The sequence below is a fragment of the Microtus oregoni genome, unplaced genomic scaffold (assembly GCF_018167655.1).
Source record: "Microtus oregoni isolate MIOR12 unplaced genomic scaffold, Mior012 000074F_ref0000038, whole genome shotgun sequence".
In the NCBI taxonomy this organism is placed as follows: Eukaryota; Metazoa; Chordata; class Mammalia; order Rodentia; family Cricetidae; genus Microtus; species Microtus oregoni.
This window is the reverse complement of record NW_024544004.1, coordinates 2,337,753-2,360,279: the sequence shown is the minus strand read 5'-3', so window position 1 is coordinate 2,360,279 and position 22,527 is coordinate 2,337,753. Positions and strand designations below refer to the sequence as shown.

General features: G+C 43.9%; 1 protein-coding gene across 1 annotated transcript in view; it reads left to right on the top strand.

Moving 5' to 3' along the window:
* Positions 1-15,065: 15,065 nt before the first annotated feature.
* LOC121441342 (BCLAF1 and THRAP3 family member 3-like) overlaps positions 15,066-22,527 on the top strand; it is a 55,839-nt gene continuing 48,377 nt past the window's right edge. Inside the window, exon 1 of the mRNA XM_041642474.1 lies at positions 15,066-15,119. The gene's annotated coding sequence lies outside the window, so the exon portion shown is untranslated. The remainder of the gene's footprint in view (positions 15,120-22,527) is intronic.

Below are 22,527 nucleotides of genomic sequence, written 5' to 3'. Positions count from 1 at the left end.
AAAAGCTTGCCCTGTGCTTTTTTATTAACCAATGGTAATAAAACATATTCACAACATACAGAGGGGCATTTAACATCATCCTGGAGTTTTAGAATGTTCTTACAAAGCACATGCAGACAGATTAGCCAGCAGGAGGCTGCTCTCACCAGCAATTGTTTATATAACTTTGATGGGACGTGTGAATCTTGTAAATTTCAGGAGTCTATTATTTTTATTTACATCATCAATCTTATAAATAAATCTTTTTCCCTTGATAGAAGGGGTATTTCTTATCAGAGAAAATATCTGCACACAATACATGACCATAGACTTGTTACTACTCCCTAACTAATGGTACCAACCTAGAGATTAGACTTTTGAATCTTCATAGTGACTTACTTTAGAGCAATCTGAACCTAAGGGCCCAGTCAGCACAGCCTTCCCAGGTTCTTCTGACAGAGCCTTTGACAGGGGATTAGAAGTAGTTTATGTCATCATAAGCTCTGCCATTGGGCTGACAGTGATGACCAATCATTCCTAAGAAAAATTTTTAGTTCATGAATATTCTAATTGTTTTCATGGTGTATGCAGGTTTCTTATTAAATGCTTTGAGAGAACAAATTTAGGTATAATACAAAAAAGTAAATTTATTTGTAAGTATATACACTTTATTTTGGATAGAGTACAAGGCGACTCCAATTTTCACTTCTCAGCATTGTTTGGGAGTCCTGATTATGAAAGAAAGTGAGAAATTTTAGAAATGGAAACAAGAGTTTACTATATACTTCCACCCAAGAACTCTTAAGGAACAACTGAAAACAATTTCACAGGAGGGCAACTATTAAGAAAAATTCAATAGTTTGGTTTTTTTCTGTTAGAATTTTTAAATATCCCTGTAAATCCTCCCCCACACTTCTAGAAATGGATATCTCTTGAGAAATTATTTGAAGGTTCTATCAGAGAAGCACAGCTGCTCTACACCCTGTGCAGAGACTTGTCCTCTATCAGGGAAAGTCGTTATCTTCAATTATCCAAGCATGAAGCTTGGATGGAAGAAGAAGGGACAAGAATGGACCAGGGAGAGAGTAACAGGACACCTGCCTAGCCAGCTAGATCAGCTGAATCAACCCTGGGGATAAATGGGATGACAGATGTTACAGTCAGATGGGCCTCATATCCAAGAAGTAACTTTCTGAAGCTTGACCAAGGAATGTTAAGCTAGATGGGAAGATCTGTGCATGTGCAGATGGTGAATATTGTGAAGAGGCACTCACATTTTGGCTAACCGATGGGTTTTTTTTTTTCAGACAAAACTAGAATTGTACAGTTTATGTAAGAAAACAAAACTAAAAAACAAAACTAAGGAGCTTAAGTTTTTGGAAGGTGAGATTTCTCCCAGCAAACTGTAAGATGCATCAAACTTTTATTACTTAAAACAGTATAGTCTGATAGAGAAATTTAGAATACCATTGGAAATAGCACTGGCAACAAGCAAGATTGAAGGTACATTAGCATTTAATATTGTATAAAGCTGGAGGTTGACCATTTGTACCTGTACAAAAGTAACAGATGACTTAGGGGTTTCAGAGGGTCATCAAAGTTTAGGTTCTAGAATGGAGTGAGAGAAGAGCTTAGAAGTTATAGTGAAGAAATGAAAAAGCAGCATCTAAGGTGTGGATTCTCTTCTTAGAATTCTCCTGCCCATTGCTCCAGAATGTGCTGCATTAAGGAAGTGGGAGACAGAAGTTCACTAAGCAGCAGGATTCTGTGTATGCTACAATGACAGGAAGCATGAACTAAGCTTTGTTATTCAATGTGGTATTAAGATTTGTTCATGCCATAAGGTAGGTACAAGAGGGCAACACACACAGCTAGAATTAGGCAGAGCTGGCTTTAGCTCAAGGGCCCCAGATTGGTTCCCTGAGGGGAGGCTGCCATACTGTTCAGGCACCAAAAGCAACACACACACACACACCAAACACACACACACACACCAAACACACACACACACACACACACACACACACACACACACACACACACCAAACAAGCTACTACTTATAGCAGTGAAGAACCAAAGCCCTTATGGGGAAATCCTAGCTCTGAGCATGCTTAATTACAAAGGGATTTCTGCCTTCTCTCTGAAACCTCTTTTTAAGAAATTCAAAAAAAGCTGAACATTGTGATACACACTTTTATTCTCAGTAGAGGCAGGCAGGCTAGCCTGGTCTATGTAGTGAGTTCCAAGACGACCAGGGTTATCTTATGTAGAGAGACCTGATCTCAGAAAAGCAAACAAAAAAAAAACCACCAAATAAATTTTTAGACAGTCTTGAGATAGAGTTGACAAACTATAAAATTTCAGCTTTAAACATTTACAATCAGAGCTAATAATACACCTCTGTGATAAAGTACTCACCTAGCACACAATTCTAGCACTGAATGAAAGAACCAATTTCATGGTCTTCATTCACAAAATTTTTGCAATCTTGCTGCTAATAGTTGAATATTTTCATTTGAGTGTACTTTTTATGGGGAGGAAGTACTTTGTTTTAAAACAGGGTCTCATGTGATCCTTGCCGGCCTTGAGCTCTCTGTATAGCTAAAGATCCTGAGTCTTCTGCCTCTCTCTTCCAAGGCTTAGGTTTACAGCTTTCCGTGTGTCTTTTCAAGGGTTTCTTAGCCATGTGCACAGCCTGGCTTTTAATCATTGAGTTATGTCCTCATTGCACCTGGAAGCAGGACTGTGGACTTGAAAATAGTACTCTCAGCAAGAGCCATTTGTTCAACATAAAAATTAGGGTGGTGGTTATGTAACTTAAGGCAGGCTATATTGTGGAGGTCCACATTTGTGCCAAAACCTGGGCTCACATGCTAACTGGTGTCACATATCAAGTGTTCAGTATGGGCTTCTATGTTAATAAGAGATAAAGATTAGGAGAAACTGATTTAGGATTCTTCAAAAATCCTGAGCCAGGGATGGACAGTGGTGGTACATGCCTGTAATCCCAGCACTTGGGAGGCAGAGCCACAGGGATCTCTGTGAGTTTGAGGTCAGCCTGGTCTACAAAGCAAGTTCCAGGAGAGCCAGAACTGTTAGATAGAGAAACCCTGACTTAAAAAAAAATCCTGAGCCTTTGGAGATATGCCTTTAACAATGACCATGGACTCAAATGTGTGAGAAAACCTACAGTGTGAAAGATTGCTCCTGTTAGTTAAGCACTAAAGAGACAAAGAATGCTGCTCTGCTGCCAACTTCCAGGTCAGGATACAAAGGCAATTGGGAGTTCAAACTGTAAAGAAATAATCAATTGCCACGACCCAAAAGGCCATTTGCTAAAGGCAGAGCGTAAGAACTGAACACCTTCAGGTATTACACGTACAGAATTTATTTCCATTCTCCACCCTTTTGTGTGTATGACAGTTTTGCCTGTGTGTATGTCTGTGCACTGTGTTCCTGTAGTGTCCATGGAGGCCAGGAGAGGGTATTGTATCTCCTGGGATTGGAATTGCAGATATTTCTAAACAGCAAAGTGGGTACTGGGAATTGAGTTTAGATCTTCTGGTAGAGCAGACCGTGAACCATCTCTCTAGTTCTGAAAATAGATTTTAAACAAGAAATTATCCATAATGTAACGCCATACCAAAAAGATAACTAGTATGTCTCTCTCTGTGTACGTGTTTGTGTGTGTGTATGCATATATGTGTTTGGGTATGTGTTTGTAGAGGGCAGAAGTCAACATTGGATGTCTTCTTCAGTCTCTTTCCAACTTATTTTTTGAGGTGGGGTCTCACTAAATCTGGAGCTAAAATATTTGGTTAGACTTACAGAGATCCACCTGTCTCTGCCTCTTTAGCACTGGTATTACAGTCATGTAATGCTGCACCCAGATATTTATGTGGGTACTGGGAATCAAACTCAGGTCCCTATAGTTACATGAAAGCACTTTACTGGTAAAGCTATTTCTTCAGATCAAGCATACCCTGTTGAAATTTTATTTGCACATTGTTTTAACGAGGTGGCCTAAGGACCTGCTGTGTCTCAAAAAATGTAACTCATATAATAGACTGTGTGTTTTTGCTTAGAAACCAGTAGCCAGTATCTGGACTAGCTAGTTAATTATAGATGGAAAGGTGAAGTGGTTTTCCCCTCCCTCCCCCTCTACCTGCCTGTGGTATTTTTTTTTAGATAATATCTCTCTATTAGGTAGCTCTGGCTATCCTGAAACTTGGAAAGTAGACTAGGCTGGTTTCAAACTCACTGAGATTCACCTGGCTCTGTCTTCTGAGTGTTGGGGCTTGGCAAGTTAGCTCAGTTGGTAAGAAGGCCAGGGTTTGATTCCCAGCACCCATATCAGGTAGCTTACATCCATCTGTAACTTCAGTTCCATGGGATTCAACACCCTCTTCTGGACTCCCTTGGCACCAGAAAGACATGTGATGCACAGACTTAATTGTTTTCGTTTTGTTTTAGTTTTTCAAGACAGGGTTTCTCTGGAGCTTTGGAGCCTGTCCTGGAACTAGCTCTTGTAGACCAGGCTGGCTTCGAACTCAGAGATCCGCCGGCCTCTGCCTCCCAAGTGCTGGGATTAAAGGCATGCGCCACAACCTCCAGGCTCACACAGACTTAATTGTAAGCAAACACATATACACATAAACTTTTTAAGGGTTGGTGTTTTGGTGTGACACATACCTTTTATCCCTGAGTTTTAGGCCAGTCAGTTCTACATAGCCTATTCCTGCCTAAAGCTAGTGAGTGTAAGTGTTACAGTCCTGAGGGGAAAGGTATCCTCACAGTCTGGAGCCAAGGAATACCACAAAGTCACACAGCACAACAAATCTCACATAAGAGACTTACTGGGAACGGGTTTCTTGTGGTGGGTGGGCTTTCCAGGGTGGCGTGGGATTAGTGGAATTTTGTGGCCTGATCTTGGAGTAATATCAGGGATTAATGGGATTCTGTGGCCTGTTCTTGGTGCAAACTGAGGGATTAGTGTGATTTTTGTGGCCCAATCTTGGGGCAAGATCAGGGATTGGTTTGATTTTGTAGCCTGATTTTGGAGCAAGAGCAGGGATTAGTGGGATTTTGGAGCCTGATTTTGGAGCAAGGTCAGGGATGGGTAGGATTCTGTGGTCTAGTTTTGGGCTTTTTGTTTGTTTGTTTGTTTGTTTCTGTAGGGCGGAGTTTGGCTCCCTGCATCTTGAAGGCTGGCTGTTAGGGTAGTCTAGGTGGAGAGTTTGCTACTGTTTCAATTTCAAATGGTGGGAAGAAAAAGGTGCTCAAAGGAGAATAGCCATATATCTGGCAGAACCAACCAAAGAGAAAGAGATGGCAAGACCAATCAGGTAGAGTGGAAGGAGTCAAGAACGGAAAGGACTCCAAATCCTATAAAACATGCAGCTACTCTAGACCACTTGGAGGACTCCCCAGCCATGACTGACTTAACACCAGCGCCACCCATCAGGAATAGATGAATCGACTTGTTGGTAGGAGATCTGGAATAGAGAAGGACTTGGGGCTAGAGAGATAGCCCAGTGGTTGAGAGCCCTAAGCCTACCCACAAACATTTTTTTCCAAGCAAAACAAATCATTTTTGTCTGTGCTCTGCCATTGACCAAGCTATTGCAGGAGCGAGAGTGATGCTGGGTGGGGGGTTCAGTCAGTAAGCACTTGCTTGCAAGCACAAGCCCCTGAGTGTGGATTCCAGAACCCACTAAAAACAAGAGGAATGATGGCACATACTTGTAATTCCAGCACTGGGGAGACAGAGACACGAGAATCCCTTATCTAGCCCATTTGATAAGCTCCAGGCCAATACAAAATTAAAAAGAAAACAAAGCAAAATGAAAAACCCTGCATGCACACACGTGCACACACACACGCATGCACATGCACGCACACACAAACACACGCAGGCGGGCACGCGTGCATACGCACGCACACCGAGAAAAGATTACCCAGGTGCTGCCAAATTGTAATCTCAGCCTTGGACAGTGGAGGTACAAGGATTAGTAATTGAAGGCCAGCTTGGGCTACATGAAATCTTGTCTCAAATAAACAACAGAAAAGAAAGGAGAGCATCCATGAAAATAATGTTTGTATTATGGGACTGAAGAAAGGGTGGAGAAATCAGGGCCAGCTCTACATTATCCATCAGAAGTCATTAACAGTTAACAGAAAACATACGTGCTTCTTTCAATTGGGGATATAAATGCTGATGTTAATACTCAACACAACCCAAAATAGAACACACACAAAAGCTCTGGGGAAATCTAGGCCAGCAGTGTTTTCAAGGGAGCTATCTGCCCTACTTCATTTTTTTTTCTCCTATCAGCCGTTAGAAAAGAAAGCCACATAGAAGGGCAGCTGTAATACACGTAGGCCCACCTATTAATTTTCCTGCGACATGGATGATGAGCACTTTGCCTAAGCCTAGTCAAAGCATGAATTAATTGCTCTAATTTTTTTAAAAAAAATTCTGATTTAAGCATGTACTAGTTGTATAGCATTTTGATACTAATGGGAACATTCCTTCCAGGAGAAAGGCAAGACTCATGATACCCAGGGTGTAAATAAACACGGAAGCAAACAAACAAAAACCCCAAAAGCAGCATTCACAAGACTGGAAAAAGGAACTTGCAACATTCACCAGGCCCTTTCCCAGTGTTATCCAAGCAGCAAACAACCACTGGGGAGTGGACTGAAAAACAAGCTGCCCAGAGAAGGCTGGGCTGCCCAGAGGCAGTTTCTGGCGTCTCTCCACCTGCCTGCAAGCTGTGCAGGCAGCTCCAGGTTGTCTGCTTCCTGGTCTGTCTCCCATGTCGAAGTGGGCTTTTCAGATGCCTCTGCTTTGAGTCATCCCTGCTCCTGCAGGTCACCTTGTACCTACATTCCTGTTAGCAACCCTGCTAAAAACACGTTGGTTCACCAAGATGGACTTTGGTGAAATGGTTACTTTGGTCTGTTTTGAGTTCCCTATTTAGGGTGAGTAGGGGTTTCTGCATATGATGGGAGAAGAAAAGTGTTTCACAACACACACACACACACACACACAGAGGCACACACAACTACAAAAAAAAAGGATTTGTTAGATTATTTCCCACAATTAGATGCCGGCTAATCCAAACGATGGCCGTTTGCCCTCTGCAGAAGCAGAAACCTATTAGATACTCAGTCTAAGAAACGGGAAGCCTCAGAACAAATGGCACCAATGATTGCCTTCAAGCCCTCAGAGAGTGTCTGTGTGGGTAAATGTTGAGAAGTTGAGGACGTTGGAGTCTAATGGTCACAGGCAATGGCATGGACAATAGACATCCGTGGAAGAATGGAGCTTACACACTCTGGCTGGACACTTTCTTTCCCCCACCTTTATTCCATTTGAGTTCCAGGCCTATTTGGATGTTGCCACCCACATTCAGAACAGGTACTTTCCCCCTCAATTGCTGTCCTACATGTCAATCACCTCTGACAACACCCCCACAGATACACCAAGAAGTGTGTCTTAATAGTCCCCTAGGCATCTCAATCTAGTCAGGTTGACAGTCAGACCATGACACATAATTTTTACACTCCCTTGAATTTCACTGAGCCTTGAATTTCACTGAGCCTCTACATTTATCAACTGCTTTACAGGGAATAGAAATGATAGGAACGGCTTCTTCAACTTGAGTGTGTATCCGACTCCCATAGAGGCTCTCCTTGTTGGACCCTACTTCCAGACGTTTTCACTTGGTAGCATTATGTTCATTCATTTTTCATGTATTTATTTTTATTTTGGTGCTGGGAATTGAATCCAGGGCTTTGTGTAAGTTAGGTAAGTGCTCGTCTGCGAAGCTATACCCCTAGACCACTGAGTCATTATTTTTAAACAAAAGTTTTAAGATACAATGGAGGTGGGCTGGAAACGTAATATAGCATTAGAGTATCTGTCTGGATACAGGAGGAGTCCTTGTTTAAATAAAAAAGAAAGAAAGGTATAGTGCATGGTTGTGCCCTTGCTTTTTTCTTCTGCTATGACATCCATAGTATCTCACACAGGGTTGATTCCTTTAGTTTGAGTTCCAGGCAGAAGAACCAAAGCTGACCTGTAATTGCCATGCATGTAAGCAAGCAACAAAGTAACTCCCTGAAATGCTGGGATTGTTATTTTAACAGAACGAGCTATGCAAACTCCTTATACTAAGTGTGCTTGATATGCTGTAACAGGTTTGTGTCCTTATGAAAGCCAAAGAAATGAATGGGAAAAGCTAATACTCTTCCATTTCAATAATATTCTGTGTGTACATGCATATACACCGTTCAGATAATAGCAAGAATCATATTGCCACACACAAACTGTTTTTGTTTTGAGACAAGGTCTCATGTAGTCCAGGTTTGGCTCAGATTTGCTGTGTAACCTAGAATGACCATGAACTCACCAATGCTGGGATCACAGGGATGAGCCGTCATGCTCAGCACCATGTGCAAATTGTTTATCAGCCTTCTCCATGGAAACAGACAGGAAATAGAGCCAAGAGCCATCTGCTTGTCTTGACAAAGGTCACCTTTTCAGAGATGAGTCTAAAAATAATACACACAAATCAGAGAGACATATATACACGCACAAACATGAACTATACACAAAATAAAGAGAAATAACATATTTCTTTTTGTTGTTTTTGTTTTGTTTTGTTTATTTGAGACAGGATCTCATTTTGTAGCCCTGACTGGCCTGGAACTCACTAGGTAAACCAGGCTGGCCTAGAACTCACAGAGATCCACCTACCTCTGCCTCCTGAGTGCTGGGCTTAAATGTGTGCCACCATGCCCAGCTTCCTTACATCTTCTAACCAAACAGAAAATAATAGTCATTGTAAAAATGAAAACATTTCTGTGCATTTAGAGCAATGAATGCCGGGTAGCCAGAGATGAAAGAGGTTAGACACAAGCCTGACCTGCAGGCTCACAGATGACTCAAAAGCAGTGACATCTAAAAAGCCACTGCAACGTGGGAGACAGGCCAGGAAACAGAAAACCTGGAGCTGTCTGCACAGCTTGCAGGCAGCTGGACAGGCGCCAGCAACATCCTCTGGGCAGCCAGCCTTCTCTAGGCAGCTTCGCTCGTCAGAGTCTCCTCCCCGGTGGTTGTTTAGTACTTGGCTAACACTGGGAAAGGGGCCTGGTGAATCTTGAGACTTTCGGCTTTCCCTGGGGTGTGAATATATGTTACCTCCTCAGTCTCATAAGCCTCCTCCTTCCCTCCCTTCTGGAGGAAATGCTTTAACTCCAAGGAAACTGAAGAAGTATGAAGCGTGGGTTTAAGTTTATGTGACGTGAGAGTTCTAGAGTCAGTGACGACTATGTGCTCAGAGACACTATAGCCAGGGTGGGGATTGTGGACCCAAATACACAGGCTGTGAAAATGCAAAACGTAATAAATGGAGCAGTCAGGTGTCTCCTACGTTTCGTCACCACAACATCTTATTGCTGCATAGAGAGTTCATGCTTGAAAATCACATACCTGAGTGACAAAAACACATAATTGAGTGAGAAAAAGAATCACAAAAGATCTATCCCCCGCTCCCCAGACAGGGTTTCTCTCTGTGGCTTTAGAGCCTGTCCTGGAACTAACTCTTGTAGACCAGACTGGCCTCACAGAGATCCACCTGCCTCTGCCTCCTGAGTGCTGAGATTAAAGCCGTGCACCATCATGCCTAGCCACAAAATGTCTTTTAAGTAAATTTATAATTTTATGTTTGGTTTCGTTCAAAGTTGTTCCAAGACACACATGGCTTATGGGCTAAAGGCTTGGACACACCTGGCAGATTTTTCTAGAGTACATTAACCTGAGAATGGGTGCATACAACAGGAGTAAAGGCTATTGGGTAGCTAGGGAGATAGCGAAGTTGGTAAAGTGCTTGCAGACCTGAGGACCTGTGTTGGATGCCTGGAATCCAAGTAAACAAACTGGGTGTGGTGGCTGTCAGTTTGTCATTCCAGGCTGTCAGGAGGATCTCTGGGGCTTGCCAGCTAGCCAGCTTAGACTAATTGGTGAGCTTGGGTGTTCTACTTAGGGTTTCTGTTGCTCTGATGAAACACCATGGCTAGCTGGGCGATGGTGGCGCACGCCTTTAATCCCAGTACTCGGGAGGCAGAGGCAGAGGCAGAGGCAGGCAGATCTCTGTGAGTTCGAGACCAGCCTGGTCTCCAGAGCTAGTTCCAGGACAGGCTCCAAAAGCCACAGAGAAACCCTGTCTCGAAAAACCAAAAAAAAAAAAAAAGAAAGAAAAGAAAAAAAGAAACACCATGGCCAATAAGCAAGTTGGAAGGAAATGGTTTATTTGGCTTTGACTTCTACCTTATAGTCCATTATTGAAAGAAGCCAGGACAAGAATTCAGGTAAGGCAGGAACCTGGAGTCAGGAGCTGATGCAGAAGTGATAGAGGGGAGCTATTTACTGGCTTGCTCCTCATGACTTGCTCAGCCTGCTTTCTTATAGAACCTAGGGCTACCGGCCAAGGGATAACACCATGGCCCTACCACAGCTAGAATCTGTAATGATCTCCATGGCCTGTGTTGCCACCAAAGCCTTGTGGTTGCCTGGCTTCTGGGCCACACTGTCTTTGAGGACATGCTGATGTGAGTAGCCTGCACTGCCATGTAGGGCCATGATGACATCCAGGCCAAGCCAGAGGTATGGCTGAGGGTCATGTCTGGTCCCGTGATCCTACGACAGCCAGGGTCTGTTGTGTTGATGTCCATGGCCCGTGTTAACACAGGGGTTATAGGAGAACTGGCCCTCCTGACCTGAGCACCAGGGAGCTGGGTCTGCCCCTCGTTAGCCACCTCAGAAAGAGAGCTGTTGCACCCCATCCCGGGAGAACTGGCCCCAGTGGACTAGGTGCAGGAGAGCTAGCCCTGACCCTTCACAGCCCCAGGAGAACTGTCGCCGCTCCTTGCCAGCTACCACTACTGGAGAGCTGGCCCTGCACTTAGGGGCGCTAACCCCACCCCTCACCACCTGTTTGGGAGAGTTGGCCCTAATGGCTTAGGCACAGGAAAGCTGGCTTAGACCTTTGCCTGAGGTGGAGGCCCAGACTGAACAACTCAGCTACCACTCAGGCCCGCATCCAGGGTTTTGAGTTGGCCTACCCTAGCATCTACCCGACCTGTGACCTGCTGGAGCACATGATTGACTGGTTCTGTCTAGCCATAGTCACAGGATCTCTGTGACTTAGGCCAATAGCCAAATATCCCAGAGAAGTTCAGATGATGGGCCAGTATTGATGGTGGACCAGAAGCCAAGGCCTTGAACTCGGCCAACAACTCGTTGCAATGAATATTTTGTAAGGAAAGCTCTTTGGGCAAAGGGGTCTACTGCATGACAAACTGCAGCTCACAAGGCCACTAGGGCCAATAAACACACGATGAGGAGACAGGAAAGAGAGAGAAGTAAAAAGAATTCTTTTTCCTTTGGGGAGTGGGGAGGCTACAAGGGTGGGCGGCAGACATGGGAAGACTGGGAAAAGAGTGGAACTGAGCTGCATGATGTGAAATTCCCAAAGAATCAATAAAAATGTGTTTATATAAAAAAGGAGAGAAAGAAAAGGAAAGAGGAGAGCAAACAGAGAGGGGCTGGTATTTATGGGTACCATTAACCTATCTGCAAAGTTCAGAAGTTGCTGTTTTCCAAGTAGAAGCTTCATTTGAGGCTATGGGAGATGGGTAAAGTTAGGTGGCAGGTTAGAAACTAAGTAGGCAGGAATGGAGACCAAGAATAAGCAGGTTCAGGTAAGTTGATTCTGGAAGACCTTTGAGGGTCGAGCTGGAAGTGCTTGGCAGCTACTTCTGCCCCTTGGTACCTCGATCTGCACACAAGGCAGGGAACCAACCTGAGGGCTGACCTCGAGGCCGCGATCCTTTCCTCAACTCCAAAGAACTCAGGCCTTGCACCATCCAGTATGTTCCTTTTCTCCAGCCTGAGGATTTGAGGGGCACTCTCAGGGAATGGAGGTGAGCACAGCCAGCCATGCGCGCTAGAGCGCCCTCTGGGGCAGCCCGGGCGGGGCGCGAAGCCCGGGCTTCTCTGTGAGAACCAGTTTGGCTGGAGGAGGAGGAGGACACGGTGGGCGGTGCTGGGGCGGGGCGGGGGCGTGTCCAGGGCGGGGTTGGAGCCGGACCATTCCGGAAGGAAGTGGTTCCTCTCCTAGAACCACGAGGGCGCCTGGGTGCTGTTGGAGCAGGAGGCGGGAGCTGAGCAAGGGGCGAGGCCTGGAGGAACCTGAAGCGGCTCTGGTGTTGAATGCGACGGCGGCTTCACTGCGGGGTGAGTGGTCCAGGAGCAGACAGAGCAAGGAGGCCCCGGCCTGCCGGGGAAGGAGGGTGTGTCCTTCGCTCGGGAGAGGCAGTTCTCATAGAGGCTGGAGGGGTGGCCGGGATGGGGTGGCAGGGATCTGGCGGCCGGGATGGGGCAGCTGGGATGGGGTGGCAGGGATGGGGCGGCCGGGATGGGGTGGCAGGGATGGGGCGGCCGGGATGGGGTGGCAGGGATCGGGTGGCCGGGATGGGGTGCCAGGGATCGGGCGGCCGGGATGGGGTGGCCAGGATGGGGCGGCAGGGAAGGGGTGGCAGGGTTCGGGCGGCAGGGATGGGGCGGCTGGGATGAAGCGGCTGGGATCGGGTGGCGGGCAGGCTAGGCTTCTTCGGGGACCGCGTCCCTTCTCTCTTCTTGCCTGGCCACCGCCTTCCCTCTGTGGCGGCCGCCGGTGCGCCTCAGGGCGCCTGGCTCTCCGGGCGATAGGTGACTGTCGCCACCAGTGCCTTGCCCGCGGCGCCCAAGGCGACACCTGCCCGCTGCCTCTGCCTTCCCCGCCCACAGCGTCGGGCAGGTGGCGGCTCCGTTCTCGGAGTGTCCATCCTGGGGACCAGGAAGGGGGCGGTGCCCCGGGGATGGAGCGCTGGTTCCTCAGGCGGCCCCGGGACGTGTCCGCCCGCGGGACCCAAGTGCCCACTTTGTCCGCGGGAGACACTGGCCGCCGTCGCCGGGTCTTCCCTGGGGAAAGCCGAAGAGTAAGGGAAGACGGCTGGGAGGATTTTAGTCACCTGTGCCACTGGCAGGACTGCCCTGGAGAAACTTAGTCCCCGAAATAGTTTCCTTTGGAGGGGGACTTTGGGAGGTACACCTTAAGTGGTAGCTTTTCTGGAACACATTACCTACTACTAGTAGAAAATGGGCTCCGTGAGATTCCTGTCAGGCAACCTTTGGAGCACATTTTTTTCTTTTGTAGCCCCAGGGGTTAAAGTTAGGCCATCCCCCATGGCAAGAGAGCACTCCACCAGAGACAGATGTGTATCTGTGCAGACACAGCCGCTCTCACCTCAGGCTGCTGTGTAACTCATTCTATAGGTCAAGAAGGCTTCGAACTTTCTAGAGTAGTGTAATTGGGATTATAAGGCCTGCACTGCCAGGCACGTTTTTTAACGTCTTTTTTTCCCCTAGGTGTGAACAGGTTCAAAAAAATCTAAAAAAGGCTTTTCTGTAATTTTATAAGTTTTCATAAGCTTTCAAAAACTCTAACTTATGTTGGTTTTTTTCTTCCTTCCTTCCTTCTTCTTTTTTTTATTTTTATTTTTTGAGACAGGGTTTCTGCATAGTTTTGGAGCCTGCCCTGGAACTCGCTTTGTAGACCAGGCTAGCCTCGAACTCACAGAGTTCCCTCTGTCTCTGCCTCCTCCCGAGTCCCGGAAGTCCAGCCACCACTGCCAGGTATCCCCCCCCCCCCCCCCCCCCCCGCCAAAGTCTTGATCGCACAGTGTGCTAAGTCTAGCCTTGAACTTCTGATTCTTCTGCTTCTGGCTTCTAAACAGTGGACTACAGGAAAATATTAGACATGCCTGTTTTATTTTCCTTGTTTATTGGTAGCACTTCAGCTTCTTATTTAGTTCACTTTTGTAAAAAGAAAAATAGTTTAGTGTTTTTAGAAGTGAGCAAGGCATTTGAAGTTATGACCTTTGAATTATATTATTTCATTACCTTGGCCAAATCACTTTACTTTTTCTAAGGTATTTCCTCAACAATGGACAAGGTGTTATAATGTGTTTGCCTTACCTTTCTTTCAGGATCATATGAGACATTTATGGAAAGTACATTTCATATACCTTGTCTTATTGCAGTTTTTGCTTTCTTGTAAAAATTTCAGAGCACAGGAACATTTTGTAGCACACAATTTCGTTTATTTATTTAGTTTTTTGAGACAGGGTATGTCTCTAACAGCCCTAGCTGTCCTGAAACTAGCTCTGTAAACCAGGCCTGCCTCTGCCTCCCAAGTGCTGGGATTAAAGGCGAGTGCCACCACCATCACCCAGCTAGGCACATAAAAATTTAAATTTCTTGGGACTGGGGAAAATGACTAATCATGAGGACCTGAGTTCAGATCCCCAGTACCCAAATAAAAAGCCAGAGCTGCAGTTACCTCTAACTCCAGCTCTCAGGAGGCACAGGGAGGAGGGTCCCTGGGGACCATCCAGGTAACTTGAAATGGAAGACCCCTGTCTAACACAAATAAGGTGGAGTGCTATTGAGGAAGATGGCTATTTCTGGTCTCCACATGGTTGCATACACATGAACACACATACAAGGAAGGACATGCCCACAATCACACAAAAAAAAGTTAGAGTTTTTGAAAGCTGTTCTGGGGCTAGGCATGGATTTCAGTTGATAGAGAACTTGCTTAGCATGTTTGAAGCCATGAATTCAATTTTCAGCACTCAAAAGTTAGAGTCAAAAGATTATAGATACAACCTGGGAGGTGGTGGCACAGACAGTGGCAGAGGCAGGCGGATCTCTGTGAGTTCGAGGCCAGCCTGGTCTACCGAGAGAGTTCCAGGACAGGCTCCAAAGCTAGAGAAACCCTGTCTCAAAAAAAAAAAACAAACAAATAAACAAAAAAGGTTGCAGATTCAGGTGTGTGCGTGTGCTTCTTCCAGTACTGTGAATTGAGCCCAGTATTTCCTGTATGCCAGGCAATCACTCTACCTACTTAGCTGTATCACTAACCCTCAGGTTTTGATTTTTTTTGTTGTTGTTTGTGTGTGTGTGTGTCAAGCAGGTTGTCACTGTGAAGCCCAATCTTGCCTCGGGTACTGAGTGTCTGGATTACAGGTATGTAGCACCATGTCTGGCTAACAGTCACAAGTTTGAGGCCATCCTAGGCACTTTATTAAGACCCAATTTCCCTGGGCATAGTGGTGAACACCTTTAATCCTAGCACCAGGGAGGTAGAGGCAGGGAGATCTCTTTGAGTTAGAGACGAGCCTGGTCTACAGAGTTCCAGGTCAGAGCTATATAGTGAGACCTTGTCTTGAAAAAATCAGATGAAGAAAAAAAAAAACCAAAAATGCCAAATAAAAAGATATAGTTTCAAAAACTATTCTATAGTACTCTTTGACCCCACACCACACTCTTTCATACTCTTAAGTTTGATAAATTGTATATTGAACATAGCTCCCCTTTTATTTCTTTTCTTTCTCTCTCTTTCTGTCTATCTCTTTTTTTCCCGAGGCAGAGTTTCTCTTTGTAACAGTCCTAGCTGTCCTGGAACTAGCTCTTGTAGACCAGGCTGTGCTCGAACTCACAGAGCCTCTGCCTCCCGAGTGCTGGGATTAAAGGTATGAACCACCACCATCTGACTTTTCCTTTGTTTTTTGAGACAGTCTCATTTAGACCGTCTTGACTCCAAATTTGTAATCCTTTTGCCTGTGTCTCTTTAAGTAGTATTAGGGGTATGTGTGCATCACACTTCATTTATATCAGTGGTTCTCAACCTTCCTAAATTCTGTGACCCTTGAATATAGTTCCTCATGTTATAGTGACCACCAATCACAAGATTATTTTTGTTGCTGCTTCATAACTGTAATTTTGCTAAATATCTATGTTTTCTGCTAATCCTAGGTAACCCCTGTGAACTGGCTACTTGACAACCCAAGAGGGGTTGTGACCCACAGGTTGAGAACTACTGATTTATGTGGTTCTGGTGACTGAACCTTAGGGTTTCATGCATGTTAGGCAAGCACTATGCTAACTAAACTTCATCCCAGCCTCTTTTCTTTGCTATTTTAAGTGTTTAATATCTTATAAATGACGCATATTTAGTCTTTAATTTGTACTGATTTTATTATTCATTTGTACTATTTTACTATTTATTTGTAGTATTTATTTGTATTGTGTTTATTACAATGAATTTGTGTGTGTGTATTTATGTCAGTGTTGCATGCATGTTAAGGCCAGAGGTTTGATATCAATTGTCTTCTTTGATAGTTGTCTATCTTATTTTTTAAATTTTTATTTACTGTTAGAGTTCAGGTGTGCACTCACATATATGCTGGGACATATGTGGAGGTCAGATGACAGCGTGGAATCAGTTCTCTTCATCTACCTTTGGTTTGGGGGATCACACTCATTTGCCATGCTTATTTATATACAAAGCATCTTTGTCTGCTGAGCCAGCTCATTGTCCTGTCTTATTTTTGAGACAGAGTCTTTCACTAAACCTGCAATTCATTAATTGTGCTAGATTAGCTGGCGAGCAAATGCCTTTGCAGCCCAGGGATTACAGTTGTGCTTCTGGACCAGCTTTTTATGTAGGTGATAGGGAGATGAACTCAGGTCCTCATGCTTACTTGGCAAACATTTTATTGATGGAGTGTTTATGATGGAGATTCAGTCTCATAATTTTTTAGCTGGTCACTGTTTTTAGTGCATCTCATAGAATTTGATTACTTAGTCTTTGCATTTGTGTACACACACACACACCTCACTTAAGACAGGGTATTACTTTATAATCAAGGCTGACTTTAGACTCTGTGTAGCCCAGGGTGGCCTAAAACTCATAGCTATCTTCCAGTTTCAGCCTCCAAAGTGCTGAGCCACCATGTGAGCCACTATGCTTGCTTCATTGTCAATATTTTTTTTAATTTTAAATAAACAGTTCTTTATGCCTGAAGAAATGAATCACCAATTAAGAGCACTTGTTTCTCTTATAAAGAACTTGGATTTTGTTTGCAGCATCCACATGATTGTTCCCAACTATTGAAATGCCCGTTCCAGTTTATCTGATGACCTTTTCTGACCTTAGTGGGTTCCATGTGCACATATGGTACACAAACATGTATGCAGACCAGCACAATATATATAAAGTAAAAAAAAATTAAAAAAACTCATCATTTTTACACTTAGTATGTATTTGCATGTTCATGCCATGGCATGCATATGGAAGAAAGACTTGTAAGCTTCCCCTCGTTTTTGTTTTTGTTTTTGTTTTTCATGGGTTCTGGGGATCCAACAAGTCCCTGTGCTTGTATGGCAAGAACTTTACCTACTTAGCCATCTCCCCAGTCCCTGGGAACATTAGTATTTTTGTTTTAATGGCCTATGTTTGTATTTAACCTTTTTCTAATATGTTTACTTTTCTGTTTTTCTTTGTGTGAGAAAGATAGGAATTACTTTATCCCATGTAACCAAATTATACGAATGATAAGCAGCAGTGGAGTTCTGTATGCACTTACTGAAGAACTGGTGATAAGGTAACATGCTTTCTGTGACCATCAGAATAATCCACGTGTGATCTCCTCACTTCTGCTTTTCCCTTTCCTCTAAGCACACATATTCCTGTGTTTTCTTGTTGCAAAGGCTTTACTTGAGAATTTTTATTCATTGCATTTGTAAATACTAAATTTTCATTTAGTGTGGAATCTTTTTTGCATAATTCACCCATTTTAAGTGTACAGTTCAGTATTTTTAGTATTTTCATACAGTTGTACACACATTATCATAAATCTAATTCCAGAATAGTTCTTCACCCAAAAAGTTCTTGTTAGGTGTGATGGTGGATGTCTAGAATCCCAGAACTTGGGAGATATAAGAAGGGAGGACTAGGAGTTGAATGTCATCATCCTCACCTACACAGCAGGTGTGAGGCCAGCCTTCCTGACAGGGAGCCCTGTTCCAAAAAAAAAAAAAACCTAAAGAAAAAACATTAGCCATCATTCCGTTTCTTTGAATTTTTTTTTGTTTTGTTTTGTTTTGTTTTTCAATACAGGGTTTCTCTGTAGAAGTAGCCCTGGCTGTCCTGGAACTTGCTTTGTAGACCAGGCTGGCCTTGAACTCACTGAGATCTGCTTGCCTCTATCTCCTGAGTGCTGGGATATTTTAGCTAAATGAAATGTAGTGGGAGCTGAGGGCTGCTTCCTGCCGCCCGGCTCCCGCACGGCTAGCTTTACCCAAAATAATTACACGGAAACTGTATTCATTTAAACACTGCCTGGCCCATTAGTTTCAGCCTCTTATTGGCTAATTCTCACATCTTGACTAACCCATTTCTATTAATGTATGTAGTACCACGAGGTGGTGGCTTACCGGGAAGGATTTTAGCCTACATCCGTCTCGGGTAGGAGAATCATGGAGACTGCTTCACTGCCTTCTTTCTCTCAGCATTCTGTTCTGTCTTCCCCGCCTACCTAATTTTCTGTTCTATCAAAGGGCCAAGGAAGTTTCTTTATTAACCAATGAAAGTAACACATAGACAGATGACCCTCCTCCATCAATGAAATTTATGCTTTGAGGTTCATCTATGTTGTAACATGTATCAATATCTACTCCATATTTTATGCTTAGATATTCCACTGTATATGTATGACATTTTGTTCACTCATGTCTTAATGTACATTTGAGGTTTTTCTACCTTTTGGCTATTATAAATACTCCTATGAACATTGTTGTAAAAAGATGTTGTATGGACATATTTCCAATTATTGTGGTTATGTATGTATACCTGAATGGAATAATAGTTGGGCCATATGGTAACACTATGTTTGACTTTATGAGTAACTGCTAGACTGTTCTAAAGTGGCTGACTGTATCATTTACATTCCCATCAGCAGTAAGTGAACCCAAAGCCATGGATTTCTAAGTTATTAGTTCTTTTGTGCTTGGAACTCTTCATGATTTTATCTTTAAATGAAATAGTATTTAGTAGACTGCATTTCAGAGCTGAATGTTGTATACCTACCCTAGATATCTTGATGAACCCTATTTCAGCTATTTTTCTATTACTGAAAGAAAGGAGATTTTCTTTTTTTTACTCTGAGGTTGGAGGTTAAACCCAGGGTATTGTACATGTTAGGTGAGTGGTCCACTGCGAAAGTATGTCACCTACCTGGTTTCCTCAAATTGTGATTTTTAAAATTTATTCAAGATTTGTGTTTGAATTGTCTCTTTTCTATTTTTGTTTGGAATTATGAGATGGCCTTGCTATGTAGTCCTGGCTGTTCTCAAACCTGGAGCAATTCTCCTACCTCTGCTCCCCGAGTGCTGATATTACACACATACAATACCATGCATGAATCTGTTCTTTATCAGGAGCTATAATCACACAGATACTACTTTTTTTGTATTTCTGTAGCTTTCTAACTTTGTTTCCTTTTTACTCTCCTCCCAATGCCATTTTTATTTTTCCATTGTTTTACTTTAATGTCTTCTTTCGATGTACTTGATTATTACATTTTCACTCGAGTTTATTTTCCTTTGAGTAACTTGGAAGTTCCACTTTTGAAAAACTAAACTTTTGATGCCTCCCTGTACACACCAGAGTTCAGTTAGCTTTTTTATTTCTTATATTTCTGTTTTGTTTTTTTATCGGATTTTGGTTTATTTCTTTTTAGACTGCTTCAAGGTGGAGATTCTCACATAGGTATATGTCACTGACTTTCTAATTCACGGTGATTTTTAAAATAGTCTCTTGTTTTTAATATACAACATTTAATTATCTTTTGAGTGTAGGTTTGTAGTTTTCTTCTGCTTCATGGTTTCTGTAGAGAAATTTTCCTCAGGTGAGAAATTTTCTTTTTCTATTTGTCAACAAATAGATGCTGTCAAGTGTTAATTTTTAAAATAAAACCCATGACTATAAGGTAATATTTTACTTTTATTTCCTGGGTTCTTTTTTTAATTGATATTTATTGAGCTCTACATTTTTCTCTGCTCCCCTCCCTGCCTCTCCCCTCCCCCTTCAATTCTCCCCCAAGGTCCCCATGCTCCCAATTTACTCAGGAGATCTTGTCTTTTTATACTTTCTACTTCCCATGTACATTAGATCTATGTAAGTCTCTCTTACTGTCCGCATTATTCTCTAAGTTCTCTGGGATTGTGGTTTGTAGGATGGCTTTCTTTGTTTTGTGTTAAAAAAACCACCTGTGAGTGAGTAGATGTGATAATTGTCTTTCTGTGTTTGGGTTACCTCATTCAAAATAATGTTTTCTAGCTCCATCCATTTTCCTGCAAAATTCAAGCTGTCGTAATTTTTTTTTTTGCTGTGTAGTACTCCATTGTGTAAATGTACCACATTTTCCTTATCAATTTTTTGATCGATCAGCATTTAGGTTATTTCCAGGTTCTGGCTATGACAAACAACACTGCTATGAACAATGTCCTTGTGGCACGATTGAGCATCCTTTGGATATATGCCCAAAAGTGGTATTACTGGGTCTTGAGGAAGGTTGTTTCCTAATTTTCTGAGAAATCGCCACACTGACATCCAAAGGGGTCGTACCAGCTTGTGTTCCCACCAGCAATGCAGAAGTGTTCTGTTTACCCTGCAACCTCTCCAGCATAAGTTGTCATCAGTGTTTTTGATCCTGGCCATTCTTTCAGATGTAAGATGAAATCTCAGAGTTGTTCTGATTTGCATTTCTCTGATGACTAAGGATGTTGAACATTTCCTTAAGTGTCTTTCAGCCATTTTAGATTCCTCTGTTGAGAGTTCTCTGTTTAGGTCTGTACTCCATTTTTTTTTATTGGATTATGTATTCTTTTGGTGATCAATTTCTTTAGGTTTTACTGGTATTGTGTTGCTCTTTGTGGTGTAGCATGTGATTTTTACCTTTTCTACTCATCTTTTCCTCTAATAGGTGTGGTTGGGGTTGTCTGAGATTCTGTTGAATAATCTAGGTGCCAGTGAATCCAAAGCTCAAATGGTCGTTCATCATGGTACAGTCAGTGTCACAGTTCTAGTTACCCCATTGGTTATTGCTGTTCCTGCAGGTAGCTCAGTGCTCCTTTGCTTTGGTCTGCTTGGTCCCTTGGAGTCTGCTGTCTCAATCCTACTTTGGCCTAGGCTGCGGCATTGATCTGTTTCTGTAAATGCTGGTCTGGATCTCCTCCTGCAGAAGGCCCTGGCTTCGAGTTGGACCTGTTGTGGTGGAGATCACTGACTCTGGATCTGGTCGCTGGCTGGCTCAGTCCTGATCCACCCGTGTCCCAGGACTGGGTTTTCTCCTGGCTTCTGCTCCTAGTGGAGCTTGTTCTCTCTGTGTCTTAGGTAACTGGTTTAGTCCCAATCTTGTTCCGGTGGAGATAGCAGACTCTGAGTCAGGTTGCTGGCTCAGTCCTAATCAGCCAGTGCTCTGGGACTGGGTTGGCTCCCAGGGTTCGATTAGCTCCTGGCTTCTGCTCCTGGTGGAGCTTGTTTCCTCAGGCTCTCTCTGTCCTAGGAGTCTAGTTCTGTTTCACTCCTGTGGAATTTGTTGCCCCAGGTGGAGTTCCTTACCTCAGGGCAACTTTGGCTTAGGTAACTGGCTTTGACCTGTATCTGTAAATCCTGGTCTGGATTCCATTCTGCAGAAGTCCCTAGGTTGGAGTTGGAAGTGGTAAGGTTTCTGGTTCCAGTCTATTGCCTGGAAGGTTCCAGGCTAGGGTGCGCCTGAACCCGCAGGGGACCTGCTTACGTGCTCAGAGGTCTCAGAATTGTGCTCAGACCCGCAGGGGTTCCAGGTTCCTGCCTATTCCCTTTGATGTCACAAACCAGTGCTGGAACCCACAGAGGACCTGGCTCAGGCTATAGAAGGAGCTGCGGGCCTACTTTTCATCCCGCCTGGCTCCCGTATGGCTAGCTTTACACCCGAAATAACACCACACAAATTCTATTCTTTTAAACACTGCTTGGCCCATTATATCTAGCCTCTTCTTGGCTAACTCTCATATCTTGCTTAACCCATATTTAGTAATCTGTGTAGCACCAAGGTCTTACTGGGAAGATTCTTGTGTACGTCCATCTTGGGCTGGAACTTCATCGCGTCTGTCCTGGAGAGGAGAGGCATGGCGTCTGCCTCACTTCCTCTTCCCCCCAGCATTCTGTTCTGTTTACTCCACCCACCTATGTTCTAACCTATCAGGCCAAGTAGTTTCTTTATTGATTAACCAATGAAATCAACAGATTGATATATGACACTCCCACATCATCAGGCCTACACTCTCTGAGGTTCCAGACTCTCGTCTGGCCCTGCTGAGATCTCTGGTCCTGCCTATTCCCTCGGAGGACCCAGGTTCACTCATGCCCAGGGTGACAGAGGTCCTGGTTCCAGCCTAGTTCCTGGGAGGTCCTAGACTCTGGCCCAGATCCACCAGGGTGTTGGCTTAGGTCTACTCCCTTGAAGGTCCTGGATTCACGTCTGGACCCTCAGCAGTCTCTGGCTCACTTGCTCAGGGGTTCCTCCCTTGTACCTGTTCTGGTGGAGAT